This window comes from Herpailurus yagouaroundi, unplaced genomic scaffold (genome assembly GCF_014898765.1).
Source record: "Herpailurus yagouaroundi ecotype Mexico unplaced genomic scaffold, PumYag 200, whole genome shotgun sequence".
Lineage (NCBI taxonomy): Eukaryota > Metazoa > Chordata > Mammalia > Carnivora > Felidae > Herpailurus > Herpailurus yagouaroundi.
Genome location: NW_024412431.1, coordinates 1,112,026 through 1,120,281, shown reverse-complemented (window position 1 = coordinate 1,120,281; position 8,256 = coordinate 1,112,026). Strand labels below are relative to the sequence as shown.

Genomic DNA, 8,256 nt, shown 5'->3' with positions numbered 1-8,256 from the left:
TCTCTCTCTCCCAGAGCGCTCACCACAACTGTAATTAAATAGTTGTGTCTTTGGCTGTTCTGTGTCTTGTGTTCCCACAGGAACATAAGCTCCATGAGGACAGAGACGGCGTCTGTCTTCATCCAGGATGAGTCCCCAGCTCCTGGCACATAGTAGGTGGCTGTATTAATCCATGTATTTGAAATGGAAACCTATCATCTGCAAGTTACCCCGCACATTGGCAATTAGCTTCGTGTCTGGGATATGTAATTTGCTAGGGAGGTTAAGAAATGAGTCGGGGGGGACAGTGACGCAGACTCCACAAACAGGAGCTGAGGACCTACCGCGTGCACGATTCTCCCGGAAGAATAGATCTGGAGCCCCTAGTACCGGAAGGAGCTGTTTTTCTCAGTAGTGAGCTCCCTTCCCACAGAAAGAATCAAAGATAGGCTGCACAACAGGGCACAGAGATGCTGTAGAGGGAGCTTGTTTTAGCTTGGGGGGGGAAGGTTTGGACTAGCCGATGGTTACGGTTCCTTTCCTCTCCAATACCCTGCAATTCCACAGCAGGGATTGACTTGCAGAGAAAGCTAGGCTGTGGCAAAGGCACACAAAGGGAGGCCTCCCGGAGGTGGAGGGATGGGGTCGTGGGGGAGCAGGTGGAGGGTGGTTGGAGACGCAGAGGGGTTGCAGAGGGAAGACTTTAGACGAAGTTTCCACTGCCTCTCATCTTCTTTGACTGCCTCCCTTGTACCTCCCACACACATACCCTTGAATCTGCCTTCCTCAAGGTCGTTGCCGGACTCTCTGTTCCTGTATCTACTGTGAACTCTCCAGCAGGCCCCAAACACCGGGGAGCACTCCCACCTTCCAGAAACCCCCACCCTCTGTTTTTCCTCTCCCAGATTCTGTCCTCAGCCTGGGTCTTGTTTTCCACGGGGGTTCAATTTCTGCCTTCCACGCGGACCTCCCAGGTCCTGGCCACGATGACTCTTGAGAGCTCCCGAGCCAAAGGGTCTTGGCAGACGGCGGCATCATGGGACCCAAAGTTTATATGTGACTTGTTTTTTCCCCAGTGTGTCCTTTTGCTGTGCCCTCAGGGTTGGCAAGGGCCGGTGGGGCGCAGCAACGAGTTAGGGGGTGCTACGCAAGCTTCATCGGGGTTGAGTCCTCACAGGCTTCACCAATGTCAGAGAAACAGCCAGAGCCCCCCTTCTCCCAGAGCCACTTCTCCCTCTACCCTCCATCCCCTGCAATCACATAGGTCTTCATGCTCTATACGTGCAAAGTGATGGCCTCACTCTGCCCAAAGACCGTCTCCTACCAGAGGGAGGAAGAACAGAGACGAAGCGGACAGAAAATTTCTTCCCGCCAACGATGTGCAAAACATAGAAGGCATTCTAGAGATAATCTGTCTCCCTTGACCTACATCAATACAGACTGTGTGTGTGTGTGTGTGTGTGTGTGTGTGTGTGTGTATTATAGACGATTTTAAAAAACAGTTTTGGGGGGAGGGGGGCACCTGGGTGGCTCCCTCGATTAAGCGATCGACTCTTGATTTTGGCTCAGGTCACGATCTCATGGCTTGTGAGGTTGAGCCCCACATCAGACTCCTTGCACTGACAGTGTGGAGCCTGCTCAGGACTCTCTCTCTCTCTCCCTCGCTCTCTGCCCCTCCCCCACTCGTGCTGTCTCTGTCTCTCCCTAACTAAAGAAATAAACATAAATGAATAAATGAATAAAGAAAGAAATAAAAATTAAAATCATGTAAAAACAAAACAAAACAAAACAAAACAAAACAAAACAGTTTGAAGTTCATGGCCAAATTGAGCAGAAAATATAGAGTTCCCAGAGAGCCCCTGCCATCACAGAAGCACAGCCTCTCCCACTATCGACATGAACCTGCACTGAGGTACCGTCATCACCCAGCATCCATAGTTTATGTCAGGGATCCCTCTTGGTGTCATACATTCTGTGGGTTTTGACAGATGTGTAATGACAGGTGATCACAATTATAGTCTCCTAGGGAGTATTTTCATTGCCCCGAAACTCCTCTGTGCTGCGCCTTTTCATCCCTCCTGCCCCCACCAACCCCTTGGCAGTCACTGATCCTTTTCCTGTCTCCACAGTTTCACCTTTCCCAGAATGCCCCAGAGTTGGGATCAGACCCTCTGGAGCCTTCTCAGATCGGCTTCTTTCACTTAGAAGCATTTAAGCATTTAAGACTCTCCCATGGCTTTTTGTGGTGTGAAAGCGCATTCTTTTCAAGAGCTGAATGATATTCCAGTGTCCCACTCGAGCGCAGTTTATGTTTCTATGTACCCGCTGCGGGACATCTCGGAGCCTCCCAAGTCCCACTGCGTTGTTGTGTGAGAGGAGAGGGGCGGGGAAGGAGCGCAGAAGTTCGTGAACCTGTACACATCATGATGAGTGACGCCCCATGTGCCTAATCAAATGCGCAGTGTTCCCCGAGGGGCCACGTCAGAAAAGCAGCCAACGTGATGGTTGCAGGGGAGGAGGGAGAAGGGGGCTCTGCTCTTCTGGCCTCGCCCCTCGGGGAGCACTGTGCATGGGATTAGGCCCGTGGGGCGTCCCTCATCACGATGTGTACCAGCCCGTGAACTTCCGCTCTCCTCCATGGCCCTCCGGGACCTGAAACTCCACCTGTCCAAGGCGAAACTCCTCACCCTCCCCTCCCTCGCCCAGCCTGGCCCCTCATCTCACGTTCCCATCTCAGCACATGACACCGCCATCTACCCAGTTGCGAAAGGCGGCACCAATCTGTGCATCTACCCCAAGCCCCTCCCTTCCCCTCTTCGCTTCCTGCCCCCATCGATCGGCAAGTCCCGTCACCTCTCCCTCCCAAACACATTCTGAATCTCTCCGTTCTCTCCGGGCCCAGAGCCACACCCTAGGATGGGCCTTCCGAACGAACGAAGCTGCCACAAACCAGCCGGCATCAGCAGGGTTGTTTTGGAGATACCAGGCCCTTCATGGCAGACCTGGAACTCCCAAACACGCACGGGGCTTACTGGACCACGTTTCCTGGTTTGACTTGGTTGCCTGCGTACGTGCGTGCACGTGCGTGGTTTTCGATGGGAAAGTGATTTGACCTGCTGGGGCAATGTCTGGAGACATTGTTGCTTGTCACGGTCGGAGGGGGCTGCAAGTGACATCCAGTTGTGTAGAGGTCAGGGATGCTGCTGAACACCCTGCGATACACAGGCAACCCCCCCCCCCAAGAATAATCTGCCCCCAAAGGTCAACAGCGGTGAGGGTGAGGAACCCTTGTCTAGAACCACTCAAAACCTGCCACAGACCAGGGCCGGTCCCGAGCTGCTGACCACCGTCCAGATGAGAAAGTATAGAAAACAGTAAGTGGAGAGAAGAAGCTTTATAGTAACTTGATAGAGTGATTTTGACCATTGGGCTCATGCTTTGCCTGTCTTTTAAATGTTTTAAAATCAGGCTTTAGAACAGGTTTAAGCAAAATTAAGAAAATAGCACGGTTTCCATAGACGCCCTTCTCCCAGCGCACGTGAGCGCGCACGCGCGCGCGCGCACACACACGGTTTCCCTTTTTAGTAACATCTTAGACTAGTATGCGACATTTGTTACAATTAGTGAACGAATTTTGATCCATTAGTATCAACTGAAGCACATGCTTTATCCAGATTTCTCCAGCTTTACCAGAATGTCCTTTTTGGGGGGGGTCCAGGATCCCACACGAGATTGAGTTGGCTCGCTTCCTTCAGCTCTTCCTGGCCGGGATGGTCTCTGGAGCTCTCCTCGTCTTTGACGACCTTGACAATCTTGAGGGGTATTGGTCAGGGATCCCAAAGGGTGCCTCTCTGTTGGAATTTTTCCGATCTTGTCCTCACGGTTAGGCTAGGGTTGTGGGTTCGGAGAGGGAAGATCACAGAGGCAAAGTGCCATTTTCATTGCATTTTATCACGAGAGGACGTACTGTCCGCCTAATTATGACTGTTGATGGTGGCCTTGATCACCCAGCCAGCAGGCGACGTGGGTGTTTGTCACGAGGCTTCTCCGCTGAAAACTTACTCTTTTCTCCTCTCTTTCTACAACATCCTTCTTGGAAAGACATCACGCTGTGCAGCTGGACCTCTTTTGGGGGTCGCAGCGTGTTCACGAACGATTTGTAATTCTGCACATCAAGTTTGCCTCTTGTCCCTCAACCGTTAACGTATTTGATCACTTCTTTGCCTCGGTGCGACCTCATGGACAATTTGCTTTATGCTTGGGGTTATAAGCCAATGTTACATTAATTTTGTTACTGAGATCGCTCCAGCTGTGGCCACTAGGGGCTCTTTCTTTCAGTGGGGCTCCTAAGGCCTCTGACATACCCAATCCTTGCAGGTCGTTCCTTGCTTTCTGGCACCATGCATGTGTTTTTCAACGTCATTTTTCTAGAAATTAATTTTCATTGCATTTTTATGGATGGGGGGGGAGGCGACTCGTTCCTCACTGGAGAGAATTTGAGAAGCACTTCAAAGAAGCTTTCTCTGCACGTCCCCTGCGGTGACCTTCCCTGAGGAGGCCAGGCTTGCACCTGCCCCAGGGCTCTTGCATTTCTCCGAGCCTGGAATGCTTTTCCTACAACTGTTCCTTTTTTTTTTTTTTTTTTTTTACTGTTTGTTTATTTTTGAGGGTGGGGGAGGAGCAGAGAAAAAGGGAGACAGAGAATCCAAAGCAGGCTCTGCACTGACGGCAGAGAGCCTGATGCGAGGCTAGAACCGGGATCGGATGCTTAACAGACTAAGCCGCCCACCCACCACAACTATTCCTTTTCATCCTTCCTGTCTCTGTCCATCTGTCCCACCCACAGAGTCGCCTCCCCCTCCCAAGCTGAAGCAGCCCTCACCCCAGCTGCCTTCAGCACTCGCACTCTTGCTTTGTTTTATTATCGTCCCAATATTTTTTCCCCTGCTGAAGTCATCTCTTTGGCGTACTAACAGTGTGGCGTCCACAGTGTGGACGAGAGGTACTGAGGGGAGATCCCAACCTTCCTCTGCTCGGAGGCCCCCCAGCCTCGGGCTTCATCCAACCCCATCTGAGGGTGACGAACGATTAGGGAAGGTAGCCCAGCCTCAGAACGGAAAGGCAGCATGGTGGTTCAGTGGGTGAATCCAGGTGCCTTGGGCTCAAAGCCTCCTTCATTCTCGTAGCTGTGTCATTTTGGGGCCCTCGGCCTCAATTTTTCTGTCGGCAAAATGGGTCTAATACTCGTTACGCTCGGGATGTTGTAAGAATTAAATGAGATCGTGCTGGGTATAAAATAGCCTGAAAAACTGTTACCTGTCGATACGATCCCCAAAGTGCACACATACCCAGAATTTTGCGGATGAGTTTTGGGGGCTTCATACACTTCCCCAAAACCTAGTCCTGAGTTCCGACCTATGAACCTTCTAAGTCATCCCCACCTCCAGCTTCATAACCAGAGCCTGTCTGATGAGTTAGGAGGTGTGAGAACCAAAGGAAGCCCCAGGTGAGGGAGGAGGTGGCAGGCAAGGGCTTGGGGAGGGCCGGAGGGGGGTCTAAGGGGAGGAGGCCACCTGCTCACAGGGGAGCCAGTGTGTCTGGAGCTGCGTGGGCCCCAGGAACTGGCCCTCAGGGGCAGGTGGGACCTCGGTTCCAGCCGGCTGTGTGTGGGTGGGGCAGTCTAGCCCAGCCAGGAGTTCCAGTTGGCCCAGTGTGGGGGCTGGGCCTGAGGAGGCCCCTGGCGCCCGAGGGGGGGGCACCGTGCCGAGTTCCTACTCTGACACCAGCAGACCCCCCCAGGCCCTCCAGTCCAGGACAGGCGAGGGCCTGCGGGTTCCCTCCCGGGGCGGGAACCTTATGCATGTGTGTTTACAGAGCATCCCCAGGAGTGTGTCCCAGCTCGTGTTTGTCCTTGGGGTCCACAGAGGTCATGAGAACCTTCCCAGAAAAGCAAACACGCATGTGAGCCAGCGGGACGTGCCACGCTCGTGGGAGTGGCACCCCGTGACGGTGTGCCCTTCCCTTCCCGGGCACCTCCCGATGCCGGGAGCCCCGGACCCCCCGGCAGTGCCACCGATGGGGAGACCAAGGCCCGGTGGGAAAAGGACATGTCCAGGTCATTCAGGGGGCTTGGGACAGGAGCCGAGACACGTGCATCGCACATATCAACACCTGCACGAAAACACACGCACACTGGCCCCTTTGTGCGCCCACACCCACTCCTGCACAGGCACATCCAGACAGGAGGGCCGACGCCCCAGCTCCCCTCCCTTGGGCACACCCACCCCCTCTCCAGTCACACGCTCTGGACCATGAGACCCATGCCTCAAACACACCTGTGCAATGTATGTTAAGGGGCCCCAGGAATTTCTACAAAGAATAGGCTTTGGGGACCATCTGAGCCTGAGAGGGGGGCTGTCTCAGGAAACTGACTCGCTATTGTGCTTTTTACAGAGTCAAGAGCCCCCCGATTGCTGTGTGTGTGTTTAGGTGTGTGTGTTGAATGAAACTCCCTCTATAGTTGTGAATGCAGAAACTCACATTTACATTCCCTTACATGGGATTCACCCACCCAGCCTCACTTACATATGGCACTCAGTTGCATCTAGGTACACACACATACCCTTACACACTCACAGAGCCATTCAAAACCCAACTTCTTGGGGCGCCTGGGTGGCTCAGTCGGTTGAGCGTCTGACTTCAGCTCAGGTCATGATCTCGCGGTTCGTGGGTCCGAGCCCCGCGTCGGGCTCTGTGCTGACGGCTCGGAGCCTGGAGCCCGCTTCGGATTCTGTGTCTCTCCCTCTCTCTGCCCCTCCCATGCTCATGCTCTCTCAATAATAAATTTTTAAAAATGTGAAAAACCTAACTTACTGCGTGTGCATAGCTACACACACACTACAGTCTTCGATTTGCCACCAGGCGCACATGTACCTGCACGCAAAGAGGGAAGCCCAGATACTCAGTTTGCATTCAGAAAAGAGATACCCATGGACACTCTGACACACTCATGCTTCCACACAGATCCGTGCAAACGTCCCAAACTTCAAATGTAAACACCAGCTTCACACAAAAACACGCAGAAAGTCATACATGCCAACACTCCTGTGAAAAGATAACATACAAACCCAGATACGTATGTGCACTTACTATACACATGTGACCACACCCGGTTATACACACCGCGGATATACAGGTCTGCAAAGACTTAACACACGATTCTACGTTCACAATTAGACACAGCTGAGAGGCACGTGGCAGATGTGTTGACACAAAAACACAATGGGATACACAGCAATTAAAAAAATTGTTAAATATTTATTTATTTTTGAGAGAGAGAGAGAGAGAGCACGAGCAGGGGAGGGGCAGAGAGAGAAGGAGACACAGAATCTCAAGCAGGCTCCAGGCTCCGAGCTGTCAGCACAGAGCCCGACGCGGGGCTTGAACTCACGAACCATGAGATCGTGACCTGAGCCGAAGTCAGAGCTTAACCAACTGAGCCACCCAGGCGCCCTGACACAAGCAAATATTAAACAAATATCCACAAAAAGGGCTCAGACATGTGCAAGTGTCCCCAGTAACTGCCATTAGCCCCATCCATAGATATAAGTAAACACACTCCTGCATAAATACACCTGCTCTCAAACAATTTCTCTCGCGTGCTCCTTCATGGACACCGATCACATCCTTACACAAAACATCCTTAGATGCTCACAAACACGTACACTCACAAATCCACTGACAAAACACAAATGCACACGCACACTCGCCACCACTATATCCTCTGGACACCGACACCTACACCATACGATCCTTGCACACACATGAAAAACACGGACGCACACGCATACACACACACACACAGGTGCTGTCACACGCCCACCCAGAGAGCACACGCAGACACCCTCAAATTCGCGCGTTCACCACCCGAATGCGTTCGGAGACGCACACCCGGCTACAAACACACACGCTCTCTACGCTCCCAACTCGCCATCGGACACAGGTGCAGCCACGCACGGACGCTCACGTTCACATCCAAGCGTACACGCTCGGGCCAGCACACACATCCGCGAACAGAGGGTCCCTCGTCCTCCCCAGCGCACGCGCGCACACGCACACGCACACGCACTCCTCCGCAGCCTCCCGCCAACACCGCAGTCCGGGCCCGCCCCACCCGCTGCAGGCGGCCAGGCGAAGCCGGAGGGGGGCGGGGAGGACCGGGTCGGGGTCTGGGCTGGGGGCGGGGCGCACCTGGGCTCCGCCCCGGGGCGGGGCCGA

General features: G+C 53.4%; 1 long non-coding RNA gene across 1 annotated transcript; it reads left to right on the top strand.

The window, feature by feature from the left end:
- On the top strand, positions 1-1,430 carry LOC121013914 (uncharacterized). The gene is made up of 2 exons (XR_005782974.1): positions 1-152; positions 771-1,430. It is a non-coding gene; the product is annotated as an uncharacterized LOC121013914 (long non-coding RNA).
- Positions 1,431-8,256: the final 6,826 nt, after the last annotated feature.